Source organism: Chiloscyllium punctatum, chromosome 6, assembly GCF_047496795.1.
Source record: "Chiloscyllium punctatum isolate Juve2018m chromosome 6, sChiPun1.3, whole genome shotgun sequence".
Lineage (NCBI taxonomy): Eukaryota > Metazoa > Chordata > Chondrichthyes > Orectolobiformes > Hemiscylliidae > Chiloscyllium > Chiloscyllium punctatum.
This window is the reverse complement of record NC_092744.1, coordinates 132716011-132733208: the sequence shown is the minus strand read 5'-3', so window position 1 is coordinate 132733208 and position 17198 is coordinate 132716011.

The following is a 17198-nucleotide window of genomic DNA, read 5'->3' as shown; positions in this document are numbered from 1 at the left end:
ACTGTGACACTCTCTGACAGACTGTGTCACACTGAGACACTCTCAAGACAGATTGTGACCCTTTCTGTCTCTCTCTCTCTGACTCTCTGAGACACAATGTGACACTCACTGAGGCACAATCTGACACTCTCTGACTCTCTCTGAAACTCTCAGACACACTGTGACACTCTCTGACAGACTGTGTCACACTGAGACACTCTCAAGACAGATTGTGACCCTTTCTGTCTCTCTCTCTCTGACTCTCTGAGACACACTGTGACACTCACTGAGGCACAATCTGACACTCTCTGACTCTCCAAAACTCTTAGACACACTGTGACACTCTCTGGCTCTCTCTGACACTCTCAGACACACCGTGACACGCTCTGCGACACACTATGACACTCTCTCAAACGCACTGTGATACTCTCTGACTCTCTGAGATACAGTATGACACTCTCTGACATTCTCTCAAACACACTGCGTCACTCTCTGTGACACATTCTGACACTCTCTGAGGGACTGTGACACACTGTGACACTCTCTGACAGTCGCTGAGACACTGGGACAGTCTCTGACTCTGTGACTATTTGAGACGCATTGTGACACTCTCTGACTCTCTCTGAAACACACTGTGACACTCTCTGAAACACACTGTGACACTCTCTGAGACTCTCTGAGACACACAGTGACACTCTCTGACAGACTGTGACAGACTGTGACACCCTCAAAGACAGACTGTGTCACTTTCTGACTCTCTGAGACACACTGTGACACTCACAGAGACACACTGTGACATTCTCTGACAGACTGTGACAAACTGTGACACTCTCTGAGAGACACTGTGACACTTTCCGTCTCTCTCTGACTCTCTCTGAGACACACTGACACTCTCTGACCCGTTCTGACACTCTCTGAGACAGACTGTGAGACTCACTGACATTCTCTAACTCTCTCTGTTACACACTGTGACAATCTCTGACACTCTCTGAGACACTCTGTGATACAGTCTGACTCTCTCTGGCTCTCTCTGAGGTACAGTACGACATACTGTGACACTCGCTGACTCACTCTGACACACGCTGAGACACACTGTGACACTCTCTGACACTCTCTGAGTCAAGCTGTGACATGTTCTGACTCTCTCTGACTCTCCGAGACACACTGTCATCCTCTCTGAGACACACTGTGACACTCTCTGACTCTGTCTGATACTTTGAGCTGCACTGTGACACTCTTTGATCCTATCTGGCACTCTCTGAGACACACTGGGACACTCTCTGACTCTCTCTGAAACACACTGTGGCACTCGCTGACAGATTGTGACACATTCTGACTCTACCTGAATTTCTGAGACACACTGTGACCCTCTCTGACACACGCTGAGGCACACTGTGACACCCTCTGACACTCTCTCATACACACTATGACACTCTCTGACTCTCTCTGAGACACAATGTGACACTCTCTGACACTCTCTCAAACGCACTGTGACACTCTCCGACTCTCTGAGATACACTATGACACTCTCTGACACTCTCTCAAACACACTGCGACACTCTCTGAGACAAATTGTGACACTCTCTGCCAGACTGTGACACACTGTGACACTCTCATAGACACACTATGACACTCTCTGATTCTATCTGACACTCTCTGATACACACTGTGACACTCTCTGACTCTCTCTGACACTCCCCGAAACACAATATGACATTCTCTGACAGACTGTGACAGACTGTGGCACTCCCTGACACACTATAACACTCTCTGACTGACTGTGACAAACTCTGACACATGGTGAAATTCGCTGTGACACTCTTTAAGACACACTGTGACACTCTCTGACTATCTCTGAGTCACCCTATAATTCTCTCTAACAGACTATGACACACTGTGGCACTCTCTGACAGACTGTGACACACAATGACACACAATGACGCTCTCTGATACACAGTGTGAGACTCTCTGTGACACACTGTGACACACTATGACACTCTCTTAGACACACTGTGACACTCTCTGACACTCTCTTAGACAAACTGTCACACTCTCTAACTCTCTCTGAAACACACTGTGAAACTCTCTGACAGACTGTAATACACTGTGACACTCTCTGACACTCTCTTAGACACACGGTGACACGCTCTGACTCTCCCTGACACTCTCTGAGACACACTGTGACACTCTCTGACACATGGTGACATATTCTGAGATACTGTGATGCTCTCTGTGACACTGTGACACGTTCCATCTCTCTCTGATTCCCTGAGACACACTTCGACACTCTCTGACACATTGTGACACTGACTGACTGTGACACTCCCGGACACACTATGACATTCTCTGAGACATTGTGACACTCTCTGAAACACAATGTGACATTCTCTGACTCTCTCTGACTCTCTGGGACACACTGTGACACTCTCTGAGATGCACTGTGACACACTGTGACACTCTCTGTCTCTCTCTGACACTCTGAGACACACTGTGATACACTGTGACTCTCTCTCTGACACTCTCCAAAATACAATGTGGCACTCTCTGACAGACAGGGACAGACTGTGACACTCCTGACACACTGTAACACTCTCTGACTGGCTCTGACACACTCTGACACATGGTGAAATTCTCTGTGACACTGTGACACTCTGAGACACACTGTGATACTCTCTGTCTCTCTCTCTCTCTGACACTCTGAGACACGCTGTGACACTCTGTGCCTCTCTCTGACACTCTTTGAGATGCACTGTGACACTCTGTGACTCTCTCGGTCACTTTCTGAAACACAATGTGGCACTCTCTGACCGACTGTGACACACTGTGACACTCCCTGACACACAAAAACACTCTCTGACACATGGTGAAATTCTCTGTGACACTCTCTAAGACACACTGTGACACTCTCTGAGAGACACTGAGACCCTCTTTGTCTCTCTCTGTGACAATTTTTGACTCTCTCTCACACTCTCTGAGACACACTGTGTCACTTTCTGACTCTCTCTGAGAAACACTGTGACACTCTCTGACAGACTGTGACAGACTGTGACAATTTATGAGACACACGATGACACTCACTGACCTACTGTGACACTCTCTGACACACGGTGACATTTTCTGCGACACTGTGACACTCTCTGAGACACACTGTGACACTCTCTCATAGACTGTGACTCTCTCTGAGCCAAATGCTGACACTCTCTGGCACTCTCTGAGACACAGTATGACACACTGTGACACGTTCTGACACACTCTGAAATACAATGTAACATTCTCTGACAGACTGTCACAATGTGACACTCTCTGAGACAAACTGTGACACTTTCTGACTCTCTCTGACTCTCTGAAACACACTCTCATCCTCTCTTAGATGCACTGTGACACTCTCTGAGACACACTGTGACACACTCTGACAGACCGTGTCACACTGAGACACTCTCAAGACAGATTGTGACCCTTTCTGTCTCTCTCTCTCTGACTCTGTGAGACACACTGTGACACTCACTGAGACACAATCTGACACTCTCTGACTCTCTCCGAAACTCTCAGACACACTGAGACACTCTCTGACTCACTGTGACACTCTCAGACACACCGTGACACTCTCTGACATTCTCTAACACTTTGAGACACAATTTGACACTCTCTGATCCTATCTTACACTCTCTGAGACACACTGTGACACTCTCTGACTCTCTCTGAAACACAATGTGACACTCGCTGACAGACTGTGACACTTTCTGACTCTCCCTGAATCTCTGAGACACACTGTGACACCATCTGACTCTCTCTGAAACTCTCTGTGACACTCTCTGACACACGCTGACTCACACTGTGACACTCTGGCACTTTCTCAAACACACTGTGACACTCTCTGATCCTATTTGACACTCTCTGAGGCAAACTGTGACACTTTCTGACTCTCTCTGACTATCTGAAACACACTGTCATCCTCTCTTTGATGCACTGTGACACTCTCTTAGATGCACTGTGACACTCTCTGACAGACTGTGTCACACTGAGACACTCTCAAGACAGATTGTGACCCTTTCTGTCTCTCTCTCTCTGACTCTCTGAGACACAATGTGACACTCACTGAGGCACAATCTGACACTCTCTGACTCTCTCTGAAACTCTCAGACACACTGTGACACTCTCTGACAGACTGTGTCACACTGAGACACTCTCAAGACAGATTGTGACCCTTTCTGTCTCTCTCTCTCTGACTCTCTGAGACACAATGTGACACTCACTGAGGCACAATCTGACACTCTCTGACTCTCTCTGAAACTCTCAGACACACTGTGACACTCTCTGACAGACTGTGTCACACTGAGACACTCTCAAGACAGATTGTGACCCTTTCTGTCTCTCTCTCTCTGACTCTCTGAGACACAATGTGACACTCACTGAGGCACAATCTGACACTCTCTGACTCTCTCTGAAACTCTCAGACACACTGTGACCCTCTCTGACACACGCTGAGGCACACTGTGACACCCTCTGACATTCTCTCATACACACTATGACACTCTCTGACTCTCTCTGAGACACAATGTGACACTCTCTGACACTCTCTCAAACGCACTGTGACACTCTCCGACTCTCTGAGATACACTATGACACTCTCTGACACTCTCTCAAACACACTGCGACACTCTCTGAGACAAATTGTGACACTCTCTGCCAGACTGTGACACACTGTGACACTCTCATAGACACACTATGACACTCTCTGATTCTATCTGACACTCTCTGATACACACTGTGACACTCTCTGACTCTCTCTGACACTCCCCGAAACACAATATGACATTCTCTGACAGACTGTGACAGACTGTGGCACTCCCTGACACACTATAACACTCTCTGACTGACTGTGACACACTCTGACACATGGTGAAATTCGCTGTGACACTCTTTAAGACACACTGTGACACTCTCTGACTATCTCTGAGTCACCCTATAATTCTCTCTAACAGACTATGACACACTGTGGCACTCTCTGACAGACTGTGACACACAATGACACACAATGACGCTCTCTGATACACAGTGTGAGACTCTCTGTGACACACTGTGACACACTATGACACTCTCTTAGACACACTGTGACACTCTCTGACACTCTCTTAGACACACTGTCACACTCTCTAACTCTCTCTGAAACACACTGTGAAACTCTCTGACAGACTGTAATACACTGTGACACTCTCTGACACTCTCTTAGACACACGGTGACACGCTCTGACTCTCCCTGACACTCTCTGAGACACACTGTGACACTCTCTGACACATGGTGACATATTCTGAGATACTGTGATGCTCTCTGTGACACTGTGACACGTTCCATCTCTCTCTGATTCCCTGAGACACACTTCGACACTCTCTGACACATTGTGACACTGACTGACTGTGACACTCCCGGACACACTATGACATTCTCTGAGACATTGTGATACTCTCTGAAACACAATGTGACACTCTCTGACTCTCTCTGACTCTCTGGGACACACTGTGACACTCTCTGAGATGCACTGTGACACACTGTGACACTCTCTGTCTCTCTCTGACACTCTGAGACACACTGTGATACACTGTGACTCTCTCTCTGACACTCTCCAAAATACAATGTGGCACTCTCTGACAGACAGGGACAGACTGTGACACTCCTGACACACTGTAACACTCTCTGACTGGCTCTGACACACTCTGACACATGGTGAAATTCTCTGTGACACTGTGACACTCTGAGACACACTGTGATACTCTCTGTCTCTCTCTCTCTCTCTCTGACACTCTGAGACACGCTGTGACACTCTGTGCCTCTCTCTGACACTCTTTGAGATGCACTGTGACACTCTGTGACTCTCTCGGTCACTTTCTGAAACACAATGTGGCACTCTCTGACCGACTGTGACACACTGTGACACTCCCTGACACACAAAAACACTCTCTGACACATGGTGAAATTCTCTGTGACACTGTGACACTCTCTAAGACACACTGTGACACTCTCTGAGAGACACTGAGACCCTCTTTGTCTCTCTCTGTGACAATTTTTGACTCTCTCTCACACTCTCTGAGACACACTGTGTCACTTTCTGACTCTCTCTGAGAAACACTGTGACACTCTCTGACAGACTGTGACAGACTGTGACAATTTATGAGACACACGATGACACTCACTGACCTACTGTGACACTCTCTGACACACGGTGACATTTTCTGCGACTCTGTGACACTCTCTGAGACACACTGTGACACTCTCTCATAGACTGTGACTCTCTCTGAGCCAAATGCTGACACTCTCTGGCACTCTCTGAGACACAGTATGACACACTGTGACACGTTCTGACACACTCTGAAATACAATGTAACATTCTCTGACAGACTGTCACAATGTGACACTCTCTGAGACAAACTGTGACACTTTCTGACTCTCTCTGACTCTCTGAAACACACTCTCATCCTCTCTTAGATGCACTGTGACACTCTCTGAGACACACTGTGACACACTCTGACAGACCGTGTCACACTGAGACACTCTCAAGACAGATTGTGACCATTTCTGTCTCTCTCTCTCTGACTCTGTGAGACACACTGTGACACTCACTGAGACACAATCTGACACTCTCTGACTCTCTCCGAAACTCTCAGACACACTGAGACACTCTCTGACTCACTGTGACACTCTCAGACACACCGTGACACTCTCTGACTTTCTCTAACACTTTGAGACACAATTTGACACTCTCTGATCCTATCTTACACTCTCTGAGACACACTGTGACACTTTCTGACTCTCTCTGAAACACAATGTGACACTCGCTGACAGACTGTGACACTTTCTGACTCTCCCTGAATCTCTGAGACACACTGTGACACCATCTGACTCTCTCTGAAACTCTCTGTGACACTCTCTGACACACGCTGACTCACACTGTGACACTCTGGCACTTTCTCAAACACACTGTGACACTCTCTGATCCTATTTGACACTCTCTGAGGCAAACTGTGACACTTTCTGACTCTCTCTGACTATCTGAAACACACTGTCATCCTCTCTTAGATGCACTGTGACACTCTCTGACAGACTGTGTCACACTGAGACACTCTCAAGACAGATTGTGACCCTTTCTGTCTCTCTCTCTCTGACTCTCTGAGACACAATGTGACACTCACTGAGGCACAATCTGACACTCTCTGACTCTCTCTGAAACTCTCAGACACACTGTGACACTCTCTGACAGACTGTGTCACACTGAGACACTCTCAAGACAGATTGTGACCCTTTCTGTCTCTCTCTCTCTGACTCTCTGAGACACAATGTGACACTCACTGAGGCACAATCTGACACTCTCTGACTCTCTCTGAAACTCTCAGACACACTGTGACACTCTCTGACAGACTGTGTCACACTGAGACACTCTCAAGACAGATTGTGACCCTTTCTGTTTCTCTCTCTCAGACTCTTTAGACACAATGTGACACTCACTGAGGCACAATCTGACACTCTCTGACTCTCTCTGAAACTCTCAGACACACTGTGACACTCTCTGACAGACTGTGTCACACTGAGACACTCTCAAGACAGATTGTGACCCTTTCTGTCTCTCTCTCTCTGACTCTCTGAGACACAATGTGACACTCACTGAGGCACAATCTGACACTCTCTGACTCTCTCTGAAACTCTCAGACACACTGTGACACTCTCTGACAGACTGTGTCACACTGAGACACTCTCAAGACAGATTGTGACCCTTTCTGTCTCTCTCTCTCTGACTCTCTGAGACACAATGTGACACTCACTGAGGCACAATCTGACACTCTCTGACTCTCTCTGAAACTCTCAGACACACTGTGACACTCTCTGACAGACTGTGTCACACTGAGACACTCTCAAGACAGATTGTGACCCTTTCTGTCTCTCTCTCTCTGACTCTCTGAGACACACTGTGACACTCACTGAGGCACAATCTGACACTCTCTGACTCTCCAAAACTCTTAGACACACTGTGACACTCTCTGACAGACTGTGTCACACTGAGACACTCTCAAGACAGATTGTGACCCTTTCTGTCTCTCTCTCTCTGACTCTCTGAGACACACTGTGACACTCACTGAGGCACAATCTGACACTCTCTGACTCTCCAAAACTCTTAGACACACTGTGACACTCTCTGGCTCTCTCTGACACTCTCAGACACACCGTGACACGCTCTGCGACACACTATGACACTCTCTCAAACGCACTGTGATACTCTCTGACTCTCTGAGATACAGTATGACACTCTCTGACATTCTCTCAAACACACTGCGTCACTCTCTGTGACACATTCTGACACTCTCTGAGGGACTGTGACACACTGTGACACTCTCTGACAGTCGCTGAGACACTGGGACAGTCTCTGACTCTGTGACTATTTGAGACGCATTGTGACACTCTCTGACTCTCTCTGAAACACACTGTGACACTCTCTGAAACACACTGTGACACTCTCTGAGACTCTCTGAGACACACAGTGACACTCTCTGACAGACTGTGACAGACTGTGACACCCTCAAAGACAGACTGTGTCACTTTCTGAATCTCTGAGACACACTGTGACACTCACAGAGACACACTGTGACATTCTCTGACAGACTGTGACAAACTGTGACACTCTCTGAGAGACACTGTGACACTTTCCGTCTCTCTCTGACTCTCTCTGAGACACACTGACCTTCTCTGACCTGTTCTGACACTCTCTGAGACAGACTGTGAGACTCACTGACATTCTCTAACTCTCTCTGTTACACACTGTGACAATCTCTGACACTCTCTGAGACACTCTGTGATACAGTCTGACTCTCTCTGGCTCTCTCTGAGGTACAGTACGACATACTGTGACACTCGCTGACTCACTCTGACACACGCTGAGACACACTGTGACACTCTCTGACACTCTCTGAGTCAAGCTGTGACATGTTCTGACTCTCTCTGACTCTCCGAGACACACTGTCATCCTCTCTGAGACACACTGTGACACTCTCTGACTCTGTCTGATACTTTGAGCTGCACTGTGACACTCTTTGATCCTATCTGGCACTCTCTGAGACACACTGGGACACTCTCTGACTCTCTCTGAAACACACTGTGGCACTCGCTGACAGATTGTGACACATTCTGACTCTACCTGAATTTCTGAGACACACTGTGACCCTCTCTGACACACGCTGAGGCACACTGTGACACCCTCTGACACTCTCTCATACACACTATGACACTCTCTGACTCTCTCTGAGACACAATGTGACACTCTCTGACACTCTCTCAAACGCACTGTGACACTCTCCGACTCTCTGAGATACACTATGACACTCTCTGAACCTCTCTCAAACACACTGCGACACTCTCTGAGACAAATTGTGACACTCTCTGCCAGACTGTGACACACTGTGACACTCTCATAGACACACTATGACACTCTCTGATTCTATCTGACACTCTCTGATACACACTGTGACACTCTCTGACTCTCTCTGACACTCCCCGAAACACAATATGACATTCTCTGACAGACTGTGACAGACTGTGGCACTCCCTGACACACTATAACACTCTCTGACTGACTGTGACACACTCTGACACATGGTGAAATTCGCTGTGACACTCTTTAAAACACACTGTGACACTCTCTGACTATCTCTGAGTCACCCTATAATTCTCTCTAACAGACTATGACACACTGTGGCACTCTCTGACAGACTGTGACACACAATGACACACAATGACGCTCTCTGATACACAGTGTGAGACTCTCTGTGACACACTGTGACACACTATGACACTCTCTTAGACACACTGTGACACTCTCTGACACTCTCTTAGACACACTGTCACACTCTCTAACTCTCTCTGAAACACACTGTGAAACTCTCTGACAGACTGTAATACACTGTGACACTCTCTGACACTCTCTTAGACACACGGTGACACGCTCTGACTCTCCCTGACACTCTCTGAGACACACTGTGACACTCTCTGACACATGGTGACATATTCTGAGATACTGTGATGCTCTCTGTGACACTGTGACACGTTCCATCTCTCTCTGATTCCCTGAGACACACTTCGACACTCTCTGACACATTGTGACACTGACTGACTGTGACACTCCCGGAAACACTATGACATTCTCTGAGACATTGTGACACTCTCTGAAACACAATGTGACACTCTCTGACTCTCTCTGACTCTCTGGAACACACTGTGACACTCTCTGAGATGCACTGTGACACACTGTGACACTCTCTGTCTCTCTCTGACACTCTGAGACACACTGTGATACACTGTGACTCTCTCTCTGACACTCTCCAAAATACAATGTGGCACTCTCTGACAGACAGGGACAGACTGTGACACTCCTGACACACTGTAACACTCTCTGACTGGCTCTGACACACTCTGACACATGGTGAAATTCTCTGTGACACTCTGAGACACACTGTGATACTCTCTGTCTCTCTCTCTCTCTGACACTCTGAGACACGCTGTGACACTCTGTGCCTCTCTCTGACACTCTTTGAGATGCACTGTGACACTCTGTGACTCTCTCGGTCACTTTCTGAAACACAATGTGGCACTCTCTGACCGACTGTGACACACTGTGACACTCCCTGACACACAAAAACACTCTCTGACACATGGTGAAATTCTCTGTGACACTGTGACACTCTCTAAGTCACACTGTGACACTCTCTGAGAGACACTGAGACCCTCTTTGTCTCTCTCTGTGACAATTTTTGACTCTCTCTCACACTCTCTGAGACACACTGTATCACTTTCTGACTCTCTCTGAGAAACACTGTGACACTCTCTGACAGACTGTGACAGACTGTGACAATTTATCAGACACACAATGACACTCACTGACCTACTGTGACACTCTCTGACACACGGTGACATTTTCTGCGACACTGTGACACTCTCTGAGACACACTGTGACACTCTCTCATAGACTGTGACTCTCTCTGAGCCAAATGCTGACACTCTCTGGCACTCTCTGAGACACAGTATGACACACTGTGACACGTTCTGACACACTCTGAAATACAATGTAACATTCTCTGACAGACTGTCACAATGTGACACTCTCTGAGACAAACTGTGACACTTTCTGACTCTCTCTGACTCTCTGAAACACACTCTCATCCTCTCTTAGATGCACTGTGACACTCTCTGAGACACACTGTGACACACTCTGACAGACCGTGTCACACTGAGACACTCTCAAGACAGATTGTGACCCTTTCTGTCTCTCTCTCTCTGACTCTGTGAGACACACTGTGACACTCACTGAGACACAATCTGACACTCTCTGACTCTCTCCGAAACTCTCAGACACACTGAGACACTCTCTGACTCACTGTGACACTCTCAGACACACCGTGACACTCTCTGACTTTCTCTAACACTTTGAGACACAATTTGACACTCTCTGATCCTATCTTACACTCTCTGAGACACACTGTGACACTCTCTGACTCACTCTGAAACACAATGTGACACTCGCTGACAGACTGTGACACTTTCTGACTCTCCCTGAATCTCTGAGACACACTGTGACACCATCTGACTCTCTCTGAAACTCTCTGTGACACTCTCTGACACACGCTGACTCACACTGTGACACTCTGGCACTTTCTCAAACACACTGTGACACTCTCTGATCCTATTTGACACTCTCTGAGGCAAACTGTGACACTTTCTGACTCTCTCTGACTATCTGAAACACACTGTCATCCTCTCTTAGATGCACTGTGACACTCTCTTAGATGCACTGTGACACTCTCTGACAGACTGTGTCACACTGAGACACTCTCAAGACAGATTGTGACCCTTTCTGTCTCTCTCTCTCTGACTCTCTGAGACACAATGTGACACTCACTGAGGCACAATCTGACACTCTCTGACTCTCTCTGAAACTCTCAGACACACTGTGACCCTCTCTGACACACGCTGAGGCACACTGTGACACCCTCTGACATTCTCTCATACACACTATGACACTCTCTGACTCTCTCTGAGACACAATGTGACACTCTCTGACACTCTCTCAAACGCACTGTGACACTCTCCGACTCTCTGAGATACACTATGACACTCTCTGACACTCTCTCAAACACACTGCGACACTCTCTGAGACAAATTGTGACACTCTCTGCCAGACTGTGACACACTGTGACACTCTCATAGACACACTATGACACTCTCTGATTCTATCTGACACTCTCTGATACACACTGTGACACTCTCTGACTCTCTCTGACACTCCCCGAAACACAATATGACATTCTCTGACAGACTGTGACAGACTGTGGCACTCCCTGACACACTATAACACTCTCTGACTGACTGTGACACACTCTGACACATGGTGAAATTCGCTGTGACACTCTTTAAGACACACTGTGACACTCTCTGACTATCTCTGAGTCACCCTATAATTCTCTCTAACAGACTATGACACACTGTGGCACTCTCTGACAGACTGTGACACACAATGACACACAATGACGCTCTCTGATACACAGTGTGAGACTCTCTGTGACACACTGTGACACACTATGACACTCTCTTAGACACACTGTGACACTCTCTGACACTCTCTTAGACACACTGTCACACTCTCTAACTCTCTCTGAAACACACTGTGAAACTCTCTGACAGACTGTAATACACTGTGACACTCTCTGACACTCTCTTAGACACACGGTGACACGCTCTGACTCTCCCTGACACTCTCTGAGACACACTGTGACACTCTCTGACACATGGTGACATATTCTGAGATACTGTGATGCTCTCTGTGACACTGTGACACGTTCCATCTCTCTCTGATTCCCTGAGACACACTTCGACACTCTCTGACACATTGTGACACTGACTGACTGTGACACTCCCGGACACACTATGACATTCTCTGAGACATTGTGATACTCTCTGAAACACAATGTGACACTCTCTGACTCTCTCTGACTCTCTGGGACACACTGTGACACTCTCTGAGATGCACTGTGACACACTGTGACACTCTCTGTCTCTCTCTGACACTCTGAGACACACTGTGATACACTGTGACTCTCTCTCTGACACTCTCCAAAATACAATGTGGCACTCTCTGACAGACAGGGACAGACTGTGACACTCCTGACACACTGTAACACTCTCTGACTGGCTCTGACACACTCTGACACATGGTGAAATTCTCTGTGACACTGTGACACTCTGAGACACACTGTGATACTCTCTGTCTCTCTCTCTCTCTCTGACACTCTGAGACACGCTGTGACACTCTGTGCCTCTCTCTGACACTCTTTGAGATGCACTGTGACACTCTGTGACTCTCTCGGTCACTTTCTGAAACACAATGTGGCACTCTCTGACCGACTGTGACACACTGTGACACTCCCTGACACACAAAAACACTCTCTGACACATGGTGAAATTCTCTGTGACACTGCGACACTCTCTAAGACACACTGTGACACTCTCTGAGAGACACTGAGACCCTCTTTGTCTCTCTCTGTGACAATTTTTGACTCTCTCTCACACTCTCTGAGACACACTGTGTCACTTTCTGACTCTCTCTGAGAAACACTGTGACACTCTCTGACAGACTGTGACAGACTGTGACAATTTATGAGACACACGATGACACTCACTGACCTACTGTGACACTCTCTGACACACGGTGACATTTTCTGCGACACTGTGACACTCTCTGAGACACACTGTGACACTCTCTCATAGACTGTGACTCTCTCTGAGCCAAATGCTGACACTCTCTGGCACTCTCTGAGACACAGTATGACACACTGTGACACGTTCTGACACACTCTGAAATACAATGTAACATTCTCTGACAGACTGTCACAATGTGACACTCTCTGAGACAAACTGTGACACTTTCTGACTCTCTCTGACTCTCTGAAACACACTCTCATCCTCTCTTAGATGCACTGTGACACTCTCTGAGACACACTGTGACACACTCTGACAGACCGTGTCACACTGAGACACTCTCAAGACAGATTGTGACCCTTTCTGTCTCTCTCTCTCTGACTCTGTGAGACACACTGTGACACTCACTGAGACACAATCTGACACTCTCTGACTCTCTCCGAAACTCTCAGACACACTGAGACACTCTCTGACTCACTGTGACACTCTCAGACACACCGTGACACTCTCTGACTTTCTCTAACACTTTGAGACACAATTTGACACTCTCTGATCCTATCTTACACTCTCTGAGACACACTGTGACACTCTCTGACTCTCTCTGAAACACAATGTGACACTCGCTGACAGACTGTGACACTTTCTGACTCTCCCTGAATCTCTGAGACACACTGTGACACCATCTGACTCTCTCTGAAACTCTCTGTGACACTCTCTGACACACGCTGACTCACACTGTGACACTCTGGCACTTTCTCAAACACACTGTGACACTCTCTGATCCTATTTGACACTCTCTGAGGCAAACTGTGACACTTTCTGACTCTCTCTGACTATCTGAAACACACTGTCATCCTCTCTTAGATGCACTGTGACACTCTCTTAGATGCACTGTGACACTCTCTGACAGACTGTGTCACACTGAGACACTCTCAAGACAGATTGTGACCCTTTCTGTCTCTCTCTCTCTGACTCTCTGAGACACAATGTGACACTCACTGAGGCACAATCTGACACTCTCTGACTCTCTCTGAAACTCTCAGACACACTGTGACACTCTGACAGACTGTGTCACACTGAGACACTCTCAAGACAGATTGTGACCCTTTTTGTCTCTCTCTCTCTGACTCTCTGAGACACAATGTGACACTCACTGAGGCACAATCTGACACTCTCTGACTCTCTCTGAAACTCTCAGACACACTGTGACACTCTCTGACAGACTGTGTCACACTGAGACACTCTCAAGACAGATTGTGACCCTTTCTGTCTCTCTCTCTCTGACTCTCTGAGACACAATGTGACACTCACTGAGGCACAATCTGACACTCTCTGACTCTCTCTGAAACTCTCAGACACACTGTGACACTCTCTGACAGACTGTGTCACACTGAGACACTCTCAAGACAGATTGTGACCCTTTCTGTCTCTCTCTCTCTGACTCTCTGAGACACAATGTGACACTCACTGAGGCACAATCTGACACTCTCTGACTCTCCAAAACTCTTAGACACACTGTGACACTCTCTGGCTCTCTCTGACACTCTCAGACACACCGTGACACGCTCTGCGACACACTATGACACTCTCTCAAACGCACTGTGATACTCTCTGACTCTCTGAGATACAGTATGACACTCTCTGACATTCTCTCAAACACACTGCGTCACTCTCTGTGACACATTCTGACACTCTCTGAGGTACTGTGACACACTGTGACACTCTCTGACAGTCGCTGAGACACTGGGACAGTCTCTGACTCTGTGACTATTTGAGACGCATTGTGACACTCTCTGACTCTCTCTGAAACACACTGTGACACTCTCTGAATCACACTGTGACACTCTCTGAGACTCTCTGAGACACACAGTGACACTCTCTGACAGACTGTGACAGACTGTGACACCCTCAAAGACAGACTGTGTCACTTTCTGACTCTCTGAGACACACTGTGACACTCACAGAGACACACTGTGACATTCTCTGACAGACTGTGACAAACTGTGACACTCTCTGAGAGACACTGTGACACTTTCCGTCTCTCTCTGACTCTCTCTGAGACACACTGACACTCTCTGACCCGTTCTGACACTCTCTGAGACAGACTGTGAGACTCACTGACATTCTCTAACTCTCTCTGTTACACACTGTGACAATCTCTGACACTCTCTGAGACACTCTGTGATACAGTCTGACTCTCTCTGGCTCTCTCTGAGGTACAGTACGACATACTGTGACACTCGCTGACTCACTCTGACACACGCTGAGACACACTGTGACACTCTCTGACACTCTCTGAGTCAAGCTGTGACATGTTCTGACTCTCTCTGACTCTCCGAGACACACTGTCATCCTCTCTGAGACACACTGTGACACTCTCTGACTCTGTCTGATACTTTGAGCTGCACTGTGACACTCTTTGATCCTATCTGGCACTCTCTGAGACACACTGGGACACTCTCTGACTCTCTCTGAAACACACTGTGGCACTCGCTGACAGATTGTGACACATTCTGACTCTACCTGAATTTCTGAGACACACTGTGACCCTCTCTGACACACGCTGAGGCACACTGTGACACCCTCTGACACTCTCTCATACACACTATGACACTCTCTGACTCTCTCTGAGACACAATGTGACACTCTCTGACACTCTCTCAAACGCACTGTGACACTCTCCGACTCTCTGAGATACACTATGACACTCTCTGACACTCTCTCAAACACACTGCGACACTCTCTGAGACAAATTGTGACACTCTCTGCCAGACTGTGACACACTGTGACACTCTCATAGACACACTATGACACTCTCTGATTCTATCTGACACTCTCTGATACACACTGTGACACTCTCTGACTCTCTCTGACACTCCCCGAAACACAATATGACATTCTCTGACAGACTGTGACAGACTGTGGCACTCCCTGACACACTATAACACTCTCTGACTGACTGTGACACACTCTGACACATGGTGAAATTCGCTGTGACACTCTTTAAGACACACTGTGACACTCTCTGACTATCTCTGAGTCACCCTATAATTCTCTCTAACAGACTATGACACACTGTGGCACTCTCTGACAGACTGTGACACACAATGACACACAATGACGCTCTCTGATACACAGTGTGAGACTCTCTGTGACACACTGTGACACACTATGACACTCTCTTAGACACACTGTCACACTCTCTAACTCTCTCTGAAACACACTGTGAAACTCTCTGACAGACTGTAATACACTGTGACACTCTCTGACACTCTCTTAGACACACGGTGACACGCTCTGACTCTCCCTGACACTCTCTGAGACACACTGTGACACTCTCTGACACATGGTGACATATTCTGAGATACTGTGATGCTCTCTGTGACACTGTGACACGTTCCATCTCTCTCTGATTCCCTGAGACACACTTCGACACTCTCTGACACATTGTGACACTGACTGACTGTGACACTCCCGGACACACTATGAC